This window comes from Bubalus kerabau, chromosome 5, assembly GCF_029407905.1.
Source record: "Bubalus kerabau isolate K-KA32 ecotype Philippines breed swamp buffalo chromosome 5, PCC_UOA_SB_1v2, whole genome shotgun sequence".
In the NCBI taxonomy this organism is placed as follows: domain Eukaryota; kingdom Metazoa; phylum Chordata; class Mammalia; order Artiodactyla; family Bovidae; genus Bubalus; species Bubalus kerabau.
The window spans coordinates 82,819,128-82,832,283 of record NC_073628.1 but is presented as its reverse complement, the minus strand read 5'-3'; positions in this window follow the sequence as shown (position 1 = coordinate 82,832,283).

The following is a 13,156-nucleotide window of genomic DNA, read 5'->3' as shown; positions in this document are numbered from 1 at the left end:
GTCCTTGTATCCTTAGTGCCTTAGCATAGAGCTTATCACACCGAACAAATGCTAGGTAAAAGTGAGTTGAGTGAATGTTGCCTGAAAGTGTTCGTGGCAGAAATTAATGACCAGCTTGTACCCTTAATCTCTCCTGCTGCTGCTGCTAGGTCGCTTCAGTCGTGTCCAACTCTGTGCGACCCCATAGACGGCAGCCCACCAGGCTCCCCCATCCCCGGGATTCTCCAGGCGAGAACACTGGAGTGGGTTGCCATTTTCTTCTCCAATGCATGAAAGTGAAAAGTGAAAGTGAAGTTGCTCAGTCGTGTCCGACTCTTAGTGACCCCATGGACTGCAGCCTGCCAGGCTCCTCCGTCCATGGGATTTTCCAGGCAAGAGTACTGGAGTGGGGTGCCATTGCCTTCTCCAACTATTGTTCCTATCTTGAGAGGATAAGTGGGAGCAGCAGTGGTGGGTGCATAATACATTGTCTTTATCTATTATAAGAGAAAATCCATAGATAATGTCCAAAATTGACACACCAAGAAGTAGGCACTATAAGCATATTATTTAGATATCTAGAGGTAAATGCCGAAAGACTTGAAAGTAGATTGAGAAAAATGAGGGAAGGGCATTGTTACATTTTACTGTAAGCCTTGATTATTTGATTTATCAAAAAACATATACAAATAAAAATGTAAATTCATTTCAGAATCTTATTTTCTAGATTTCCAGGTCATTGGACGCTCCAGATTCGCTGCTTTTCTCCCTAGATTTCTAAAGCATGTGTTGCACTGCTCTTATTTCTAGGCTTTTATCAGGTAAACTGCTATTTCCTGCTGCTTCCACCCAAGCTTTTTCTTCATGTTTACTCACCACTGGGCTCTTGCCCTACACTTGCTACTCTCTGGATGCTTATCAATAAATTCCTTTTCAGATGCTAATTGAAAGATTATTGATTGCACTAGACGCTCTATGTAGTTTACTAGAAGTTAAAGTCTCATATCACCTGCTGCTCATCACAGAAGTGTTACCTACTTCAAAATAAATGGATTACAGATCCTCTGGGACATTAAAGAAGTGGGGATGGTGATAGCCAGTGGCTGTTTTACAAAACACCCTAAAAAGACAGTGTTTTATAAGAACATCAGTTATACAGAATTGTTTCATAGCTATATTTTCTCATCGTTTTTATAATCAACTATATTTAACAGTCATCTATTAGCATATGGTGCTACCAATTGATGGAAGAGATTTTCACATAGTAAGGTATGAGAAGTTATTCTGGCTTATACATGGTTTAGTATAAGTATTATATAAGATTTAGTATACATGATTTAGACACTGAAGAGATCAAGAGATGGAAAGAATACATGAAAGAACTGTACAAAAAAAAATCTTAATGAACTGGATTACTACAATGGTGTGGTCAGTCACCCAGAGCCAGACATTCTGGAAAGCGAAGTCAAGTGGACCTTAGGAAGCACTGCTGTTAGTAAAGATAGTGGATGAGATGGAATTCCAGTAGAACTATTCAAAACCCTTAAGGACGATGCCATCAAGGTGTTGAATTCAATATGTCAGCAAATCTGGAAGACCCAGCAGTGGCCACAGGACTGGAAAAGGTCAATCCTCATCCCAATTCCCAAGAAGGGTCGTACTAAGGAATGTGCTAACCATCAGACAGTTGTACTCATCTCCCATGCTAGAAAGGTCATGCTTAAAATCTTGCATGCTAGGCTTCAGCTTTATGTGAATCAAGAACTTCCAGATGTCCAACGTGGGTTTAGAAAAGGCAGAGAAACCAGAGATCAAATTGCCAATCTTGGCTGGATCATAGAGAAAGCTAGGGGATTCCAGAAAAACATCTCCCTCTGTTTCATCGACCACGCCAAAGCCCTTGACTGTGTGGACCATGACAAACTGCGACAAGCTCTTAGAGAGATGGGAACCCTAGGCCACCTTCCCTGTCTCCTGAGAGACCTGTGTGCAGGCCAAGAAGCACCAGTTAGAACCCTGCATGGAACAACTGATTGGTTCAAGATCGAGAAAGGAGTATGACAGGGCTGTCTGCTGTCACCCTGTTTGTTTAACTTATGCACTGAGCACATCATGAGAAATGCCAGGCTGAATCAGTTACAAGCTGGAATCAAGACAGGCGGAAGAAATATCAACAACGCCAGATATGCAGATGATATCGCTCTAATGGCAGAAAGCGGAAAGGAACAAAGAGCCTCTTGATGAGGGTGAAAGACAAGTGAAAGAGCCGGCTTAAAAGTGAGTATTAAAAAAAACTAAGATCATGACATCCAGCCCCATTACTCCATGGCAAAAATAAAGGGAAAAGGTGGAAGTAGTGACAGATTTCCTCTTCTTGGGCTCTAAAATCACTGCAGATGGTGGCTGCAGCCATGAAATCAGAAGACGTTTGCTTCTTGATAGCAAACGTAGGAAGGCTATGACAAACCTAGACAGTGTGGTGAAAAGCAGAGACATTACTCTGCCGACAAAGCGCCATACAGTCAAGGCTATGACCTTCCCAATCGTCACATCTGCTTTAATCATTAACAAAAAGATTGCATTAAAAAAATCAAAATGAAGTAACTGGTTCAAGGCTTCCAAATGGAGCTGAATGGTCATTTTGGACATGGTTTCAGACATTTTCCTGGATTACTAAGAACTTACATCTTTTGTATCAGACTCGAGGACACAATCGTTTATTCCCAAGACGATATAACTGACACCTGCAATGTCGTGGCCTTGTAGCTATGCAACTATCCCACATTGCAATCAGTCCTTGCTTGGCAAGCAACATTACTTTTTGCCAGCTCCAATTACAATCCTTGACAAAGTTCAGTCAGTTCAGTTCAGTCACTCAGTCGTGTCCGACTCTTCGCGACCCCATGAATCACAGCACGCCAGGCCTCCCTGTCCATCACCAACTCCCAGAGTTCACTCAGACTCACATCCATCGAGTCAGTGATGCCATCCACCCATCTCATCCTCTGTCGTCCCCTTCTCCTCCTGCCCCCAATCCCTCCCAGCATCAGAGTCTTCTCCAATGAGTCAATTCTTCACATGAGGTGGCCAAAGTACTGGAGTTTCAGCTTCAACATCAGTCCTTCCAAAGAAATCCTAGGGCTGATCTCCTTCAGAATGGACTGGTTGGATCTCCTTTCAGTCCAAGGGATTCTCAAGAGTCTTCTCCAACACCACAGTTCAAAAGCATCAATTCTTCAGTGCTCAGCCTTCTTCACAGTCCAACTCTCACATCCATACATGACCACTGGAAAAACCATAGCCTTGACTAGACGGACCTTTGTTGGCAAAGTAACGTCTCTGCTTTACAATATGCTATCTAGGTTGGACATAACTTTCCTTCCAAGGAGTAAGTGTCTTTTAATTTCATGGCTGCAGTCACCATCTGCAGTCATTTTGGAGCCCAAAAAAATAAAGTCTGACACTGTTTCCACTGTTTCCCCCTCTATTTCCCATGAAGTGATGGGACCGGATGCCATGATCTTCGTTTTCTGAATGTTGAGCTTTAAGCCAACTTTTTCACTCTCCACTTTCACTTTCATCAAAAGGCTTTTGAGTTCCTCTTCACTTTCTGCCATAAGGGTGGTGTCATCTGCATATCTGAGGTTATTGATATTTCTCCCGGCAATCTTGATTTCATCTTGTGTTTCTTCCAGTCCAGCGTTTCTCATGATGTACTCTGCATAGAAGTTAAATAAGCGGGGTGACAATGTACAGCCTTGACGTACTCCTTTTCCTATTTGGAATCAGTCTGCTGTTCCATGTCCAGTTCTAACTGTTGCTTCCTGACCTGAATACAGATTTCTCAAGAGGCAGGTCAGGTGGTCTGGTATTCCTATCTCTTTCAGAATTTTCCACGGTTTATTGTGATCCACACAGTCAAAGACTTTGGCATAGTCAATGAAGCAGAAATAGATGTTTTTCTGGAACTCTCTTGCTTTTTCCATGATCCAGCGGATGTTGGCAATTTGATCTCTGGTTCCTCTGCCTTTTCTAAAACCAGCTTGAACATCAAGAAGTTCATAGTTCACGATGGTGTGATCTCTGACCTAGAGCCAGACACCCTGGAATGTGAAGTCAAGTGGGCCTTAGAAAGCATCACTACGAACAAAGCTAGTGGAGGTGATGGAATTCCAGTTGAGCTATTTCAAATCCTGAAAGATGATGCTGTGAAAGTGCTACACTCAATATGCCAGCAAATTTGGAAAATTCAGCAGTGGCCACAGGACTGGAAAAGGTCAGTTTTCATTCCAATCCCAAAGAAAGACAATGCCAAAGAATGCTCAAACTACCGCACAATTGCACTCATCTCACATGCTAGTAAAGTAATGCTCAAAATTCTCCAAGCCAGGCTTCAGCAAAGAGCTAATGTAATTTTGTGGTTTTGCTTTTATAAACTTCCTCCATTTTATAGTCTGGTGGAACACAATTCAAGTGCTTCTTGAATCTGTGTCTCCTGAGCTGTAATCTTCAGTTTCTGGCATAAAACTTTTTTCTATTCTTATTACAGATTGGTTTATTGGTTATTTCCACCGGCACAACAGAGCTATCAATAAAAAAAAAAACACAAACAGAACCCCCAGTTTTTAGAAACTTGGCCTTGTACAATGGATAAGATAATTTACAAAGATTATCTTTTGGGAGATTATTAAGAATGACAAAATAATGTGTCCTATCATGGAGCAACCACAAATAGAAAATAATTTTAGATTTTAAATAGATTTCATAGTTTTATAAAAAGATGCAAATGAAGAGAAATGACACAAAATGTTGAGTTTTTTAAGCACTTTTCCTATGTCCACAGAAAGACAGAAGAATACATTATTACTCAACAATCCTGCGGAGAAGGCAATGGCAACCCACTCCAGTACTCTTGCCTGGAAAATCCCATGGATGGGGTTGCGAAGAGTCTGACAGGACTGAGCAACTTCATTTTCACTTTTCACTTTCATGCATTGGAGAAGGAAATGGCAACCCACTCCAGTGTTCTTGCCTGGAGAATCCCAGGGACGGCGGAGCCTGGTGGGCTGCCTTCTATGGGGTCACACAGAGTTGGACACGACTGAAGCGATTTTGCAGCAGCAGCAGCAGCAACAATCCTGAAATTTCTTTTGTATGATTTCACACTGACCGCTTTCTCCCAGGTTTCTTGAGATCACCAACTATACTACATTCCCAGGACTTCAAGGTCAATGATCAACAGTATTATTGCAGGAAGATCAAAAGTCAACAGAAAAATTTAGTAAAGAAGCCAATTGTAAACAGTTTATGCACAAAGTTCAAATGCAGTCAAGGCCCTCTTGAGCCCTCTATGGGCCTACATTGGACTCTGCATTGTGACCATGCCTTATTTGAGGATGAGTCATTTCACTTTTTTTAAATTATTATTAATTTTATTGGAGTATAATTGATTTACATTGTGTTAGTTTCAGGTGTGCAGCAAAGTGAATCAGTTGTGCACATACATATATCCATTCTTTTCAGATTCTAGTCCCATACAGGTTGCTACAGAGTATTGAGTTGGAATTCCCTGTGCTATATAGTAGGTCCTTATTAGCTGTCTATTTTATATATAGTAGGGTCTCTTAAGTATTTTGATAGAGGCAAGAAGTCAGTGAAAACAAGTTTTTGCAAAAACAGTTTTTCACAAAAATAGTCCTTTATAGCAGGGATCTAATGCCCGATGAGCTGAGATGATTGTTGCTGTTTTGTCACTAAGTCATGTCTGACTTAGCGACCAGACGGGGTCTTTGTGACCCTGTGGACTGTAGCATGGCCAGGCTCCTCTGTCCATGGGATTTTCCAGGCAAAAATACTGGAGTGGATTGCCATTTCCTCCTCCATCATTCTTGTTTTGTCCAGGATGGGGGGACTGTTGTTTAAACTTGGTATTTTAATCAGTCTTTTGAAACCTCAGTTGTCTCTCCACGGTTTTAAGACAACAGCAATTTCAGCACTTTTCCCCACCCCATCCCCATTCTCCTTGAGGAGCAAAAACCAGGTTTCACCCTTTTAACTGATTTTTAAAATATTATTTAAGTGTTTTTCTTTTTAACCTCATCTTAGGCACTACCTGTTGAAGACTTCAACAGATAAGGAAATTAGCTCAACTGACTTCACTAGGTGAATGTCCTTCCTGCTCCTTATCTTCTACCCCGCAAATTTGAGTTACAAATATTCAAGTGTTTTCATTATTATGAAGGCGATTCAGGGCCAAGTTATCATCACTATGACTTTCTTTTCCTGTATAACATGTTTTACCTAGACTTAATAGATTTAAAATTTGCTTGGTTTTCTATGTGCTAACCACTACTATACCACAGACCTCCTTATGCTATCTACATCCTTTCCTAGTACATTTATTCATATCAGATTTTTTTCATTTTCTTAAAGAAGTGCCTTTCTGAGGAAACAAATTATTGTTTCCAGGAATTTGCTGGATATATATTCCTATATTCCTGCTCTTTACTAGGTGACCTCCAGTGCTTCCCTAGAGATGGATATAATTCCCCATGTCACTGATACCAGGCTTGGGCATGTTATTTGCTCTGACCAATAGAGTATGAGGTAACATCTGAGCAGAAGCTTTATAAGCCCTCTCTCTCTAGGTTCTGCTCTTTCATCCTGGATCCTAGAATGAGGCCTTGGAGCAGGGGAGGGACTATGGAGGCACAGCTATCTGTAATCTGAGCAAAAAGTTAACTTTTTTCAAGGTACTGAGATTGGAGGGTTCCCTCAGTAAAACTTAATCTAAATGTGTCTGGGAAATGTCTTTATTCAATGCTTCCCTTTAATTGTTTGGATGAATACATATTCCAGGATGGAAATAGTCTTCTTTCAGAAATTTGAGGGCATTGCTCCACGATCTTCTAGTATTGCCCTTGAGAAGTCCAAAGCCACTCTGATGCCTGATTGTTTTAAAGAACCCCTCCTTTGCCTCTGGAAGCATAAAGGAGCTTCTCTTTATCACCATTGTACTGAAATTCTGAGATCATAGGCCTTGATATTTCATCTACTTTCACCCTTGTGCAAGGCACTAAGCAGGCCCTTTCAGTCTGGAAATACATGTTCTTTAATTTTGCAAAAATTTCTTAAATAATCTTACAGATGATTTCTTCCACTCCATGTTCTTTTTTCTGAAATTCCTATATCCAAATCTTTAACTGTTTTTCTGCCTCTTTTTTCTTTTTGACTCTATTTTCTGGATATTTCTGCAATTTTTCTTTTTCTTTTCAAGCTTCTTTTTCACTTCAGTTGTTCTTAATTTCCAGAAGTCTTTTTGTTGTTATTGTTCTTTTAATCTCGTTTCCCCTGAAAGCTGAGCCTGAGACAAAGGCTTGCTTATGGTAGCTTATTTGGGAAGTCATCCCTGGGATAAGAGGTAAGGGCTGGGAGGTGAAACTGTAAAGGAGGAAAAGTCAATACAAGGATGTGTTTCCAACTTGGCCACTGCTTGGGGTAACTGGTGTTTGATTCTGTGAGGCATTTTGAGAAGGTTTATAAAATGAGCCTCAGAACTGTTCACCCAGGGAGAAAAAACTAGGAACATTAGCTCCATCCCTCTTTGGTCGAGAGAGAACCTCACAGACTTAGAATTTCCTGTGTTTCCAAGTTGCTTATACATGATTGCCAAGAAGACTGGTGTCCAATAGAAACCACAAAGGAATGGACTAAGAGAGTAAGTGACAATATCAAAATCTGAAACTTCTGTTTGGCCAAAGGTATCGGTGGTGGGCTGAACAATGATTCCCCCAAAGACATCCCTGAGACATCCCAAAGACAACTTGTGACTGTTACCTTATATGGCAAAAGAGACTTTGCAGATGTGATTAGAATGTGAAGATTATCCTGAGTTATCTGGGTGGGAACGAAATGTAATCGCCAGGGTCCTTATAAGAGGAAGTCAAGGGACTTCCCTGGTGGTCCAGTGACTAAGACCTTGTGCTCCCAGTGCAGGGGGCCCAGGTTCAATCCCTGGTCAGGGAATTAGATCCCACATGCCACAGCTAAAGATCTCATGTGGCACAACTAAGACCCAGGGCAGTCAAATAAATGACTTTTTTCTTTTTAAAAGAAGGGGTCAAGAAGGTCAAAGGAGGTGATGTGACAGAGAAGAGGCAGGAAAGGCGATGCAGTGTGGAGCTATGAGCCAAGTAACGAGAACAGCCTCTGGAGGCTGGGAAAGACAAAGAAACAGAGTCTCTGCTGGAGCCCTTAGGTAGAACAACCCTGCTTGATTTTAGCCCTTTAAGGGTCATTTCGGACTTCTAATCCTATTAGAGAATAAATTTGTGGGTTTTTTTAAGCCACTAAATTTGTGAAAATTTATGGCAGCAATAAGAAACAAATTAGTTTCCATGGGATCAAAACAGTATCCATACACAGAGATAAAATATGAGTGACAGGATGGGAAAAATGCTTGAGGCTTATTTAACAAAGGACATTCTGAAAACATAGAGGATTTTTTTTTTTTTTAATTCAGTGAACACATAGAAATTACTATGTGGCAGGCACTAAGTGCTTAACCAATGCTAATTCATTTCATCCTCATAACAATTTTGAAAGTGAAATCGCTCAGTTGTGTCAGACTTTTTGCAACCCCATGGACTGTAGCCTGCCAGGCTCCTCTGTCCATGGGATTCTCCAGGCAAGAATACTGGAGTGGGTTGCCATTTCCTTCTCCAGGGGATCTTCTCAACCCAGGGATTGAACCCAGGTCTCCCACATTGCCTTTACCCTCTGAACCACCAGGGAAGCTCATAACAGCTTTATGAGATCCTTATTATTTACCATTTACATCAGAGGAAACTGAGGCACAGAGGTTAGGTAACTTGTCCAAGGTCCCAAGAACCCTTAAAGAAATGACAGCAACCCAGCAGAAAATAAGCAAAAAATTGTAAACTCAGACAGCACACATTTGAAGATACCATGTCAACTCAAGCCTCCAGAAAGCACATACCAAGATGGAATAAGAAGTGTAGTGGGCTCCTGGCAGAGATGTCTGTGAACAGGAAAGGGAGCAGTAGTGAGTAAGAGCCTTGGACTTCCCAGGTAGTCCAGTAGTTAAGAATCCGCCTGCCAATGCAGGGGACATGGGTTCTACCCCTGGTCCAGAAGATTCCACATGCCATCCAGCAACTAAACCCATATGCCACAACAATTGAGCCCGAGTGCCTGGAGCCCATGCTCAGCAACAAAAGAAACCACGGCGATGAGAAGCCCACTCACCACAACTGGAGAGTAGCCCGCTTCCCAGAACCAGGGAAAACCTGTGTGCAGCAACAAAGACTCAGTACAGCCAAAAATAAATATAAATAAGTAAAATTACAAAAAAAAAAAAAAAGAGCCTCAGGCCACAGTGCAGGTCTGACACTGGCATCAGGAGAGCAGGGAGGAAGGAAGAGCCTCGGCTGGCAGTGCAGCTCTGTCTTGGCCAGGCTGCACGGGGCAGGACTGGCCCAGCGCTAGTGTCCCGGCCATGCTCAGCCACAGGCTGGGAACAGCTCAGCAAGAGCGACACGTCAGTGTGAACCTGCAGCAAACCTCACAGATGCGGCGATTGCAACTGGAGGCTGTCAGCTAACTGCAGTTTTTTGCAGGACTTTTTTTTTTTTTTTTTCAAAATACTGTGTTGAGGTATAATTGGCATATAATAAACAGCAGATATTCAGAATATACAGCTTTTCAAAGTTTGGTGTATGTACACCCACGAATTAACACAGTAAATAGATCCCTCCTTCCATCCACATCGCCCCTCTTCACCAAGGAAACCACTGATCTGCAATCACCAACACTAGCTTGCACCTCCTAGAATCTTATGTGAGTTAAGTCATGCAGTATGTACTCTTTTGCACCTGGCTTCTTTAACTTAGCCTAATTATTTTGAGGTTCGCCCACCTTGTTGTATGTATAAATAGTTCATTTCATCACTGAATAATATTGCTATGTACAAATGTGCCACAATTTATCCATAAACCTATTGATGGACTTTTCAGTTGTTTCTAGTTTTTTGGCTATTAAAATTAAGGCTCCTATGAACATTCAGGTACAAGTCCTTGAATGGAATGTTGGATATATGCATAACTTTTAAAGAAACTGCCTGTTTTCCAATTGGTTATACCAGTTTACGTTCCCACCAGCAGTATGAGAGTTTTGGTTGCCCCACATCCTTGTCAGCACTTGGTATGGTCAGTCTTTTAGCCATTCTAATAGGTATGTGGGCTTTCCCTGGTGACTCAGTGGTAAAGAATCTGCCTGCCAATGCAGGAGATGCGGGTTTGATCCTTGAGTCGGGAAGTTCTCCTGGTGAAGGAAATGGCAACCCACTCCAGTATTCTTGCCCAGGAAATCCTATGGACCGAGAAGCCTGGAGGGCTACAGTCCATGGGGTTGCAAAAGTGTTGGACATGACTTAGCAACTAAACAATAGATATGTAGTGGTGTTTTGTGATTTTAATTTTCATTTCCTTAACAACTGATTATGTTGAACATCTTTTCTTGTGCTTATTTGCCATCTTTACATCTTTTCCAGTTCAGTGTCTGTTCAAATCTTTTCTGTATTATTGATGCAGGGTGGGGGATTTTACTGAGATTTCACCATTCTTTGTGCTATGGATATATGTCATTTCTCAGATATATGCTTGTAAATAAATTTTTTTCCTGATATGTGCCTTGTTTTCTCATTTTCCTAACAGTGTCTTTGGAGGAACAGAAGATTTCAATGTTGATGTCCAATTTTTTTCTCTTGTGTGGTACCTGCCTAGCCAAGGTCCCAAAGATTTTCTCCTGTTTTCTTCTGGAAGTTTTGTGGTTTTATACTTGGACTTATGACTGGTTTTGTTGTACGTAGTGCAAGGTAGCGGAGAAGGCAATGGCACCCCACTCCAGTATTCTTGCCTGGAAAATCTCATGGATGGAGGAGCCTGGTGAGCTGCAGTCCATGGGGTCGCTAAGAGTCAGACACGACTGAGTGACTTCATGACTTCACTTTCCTGCATTGGAGAAGGAAATGGCAACCCAGTCCAGTGTTCTTGCCTGGAGAATCCCAGAGACGGGGGAGCCTGGTGGGCTGCTGTCTATGGGGTCGCACAGAGTTGGACACGACTGAAGCGGCTTAGCAGCAGCAGCAGCAGTGCAAGGTAGAGGTCCAATTTCATGTTTTTTAAACATATGGATATCTAATCACACCAGCATCATTTGTTGAATAGACTATCCTTTCTCCATTGACTTGCCTTTGCACTTTAACTGAGGCTTTATAATAAGACATGAAAGAAAGAGGTTTTACCAGAATTTAAAGAGATACATGGACCCCATTGTTCATTACAGCACTGCTCACAATAGCTAGGACATGGAAGCAACCTAGATGCCCTTCAGCAGATGAATGGATAAGAAAGCTGTGGTACACAATGGAATAATACTCAGCTACTAAAAAGAACACATTTGACTCAGTTCTAATGAGGTGGATGAAATTGGAGCCTATTCTACAGAGTGAAGTAAGTCAGAAAAACACCAATATGGTATATCAACGCATATGGTATATGGTATATGGAATTTACAAATATGGTAATGACGACACTATATGTGGGACAGCAAAAGAGACACAGATGTAAAGAACAGCCTTTGGACTCTGTAGAAGGTGAAGGGGGATGATTTGAGAGAATAGCATTGAAACATGTATATTACCATATGTGAAATAGATGACCAGTCCAAGTTCAGTGCATGAAACAGGGCACTCAAAGCGGGTGCACTGGGACAACCCAGACGGATGGGATGGGGAGGGAGGTGGGACGGGGGTTCAGGATGGGGGACACATGTATACCCGTGGCTGATTCATGTCAATGTATGGCAAAAACCACAATATTGTAATTAGCCTCCAATTAAAATAATTTTTTTTTTTTTAAAGAGGAGGTTTTAGCTCTTCACTTTAATTCTTCTTTTGTGGAATTGTTTTAGCTATTCTAGGTCTTTGCTTTTCCATATAAATTTTAGAATCAGCTTGCCAATTTCTACCAAAAAAAAAAAAGCCTGCTAGGATTTTAATTAAGGTTGAACTGAATTTATAAATCAACTTGGGGAAAATCAGTATCATCAAAATACCGATTCTTCTGACACATGAATAAGATATATGAAAATTTTTAATATGACTCACTTTTTAATTAAGTCTTCTTAATTTCTCTCAGTAACATTCTATAGCTTCCTGTGTATATCTTGTGATTTTTAAAAAGTTTCTTTTACAGTAGGTCATTATTCATTTTATATACTGTAATGTGTTTATGTTACTCTCAAATTCCTAATTTACCCCTCACCCCACGTCATCTTCATCCATTCGTCTGTCAATGAACATCTAGTTTGCTTCCATGTCACGGGTATTATAAACTGTGCTGTTATGAACACAGAGGTGCATATGGTTAGGGTATATGCCCAGAAGTGGGATTGCAGAATCACATGGTAGTTCTATTTTTGCTTTTTTAAGGGACCTCCATACTTTTCTCCTTGGTGGCTGCACCAATTTACATTCCCATCAACGGTATAGGAGGGTTCCCTTTCTTCACACCCTCTCCAGCATGTGTTACATGTAGACTTTTTCATGATGGCCCTTCTGACTGATGTGAGGTGATCCATCACTGTAGTTTCTTCTTTCAGTTTTGTCAGGTTTTGCTTCATGCATTTCAAAGCTGTTTATGTGTAATTTAGAATTACTATGTCTTCTTGGTGAATTGACTCTTTTATCAATACATTCAGTCCCTCTTTATCCTTGGATATCCTTATCCTTGGAGATATCCTTGGCTCTGAAGTCTACTAATTAACACAGTCATGCTTTCTTTTGATTAGTGTTGGCATGGCCTGTTTTTTCCATCCTTTTACTTGTGACCTACTTGTATCATTATATTTGAAGTAAGTTTCTTGCAGAGAGGATACAGCTGGTTCTAGTTTTTTGATTCTGACAACCTCTGTGTGCACAGACTACTTACATTTCACCTAAGTATTGATACGGGCTTCCTAGGTGGTGCAGTTAGTAAAGAATCCATCTACCAATGCAGGAGACACTGAGATGTGGGTCCCATTCCTGGGTCAGGAAGATCCCTAATCTCCAGGAGGAGGAAATGGCAATCCATTCCAGTTTATTGCCTAGAAAATC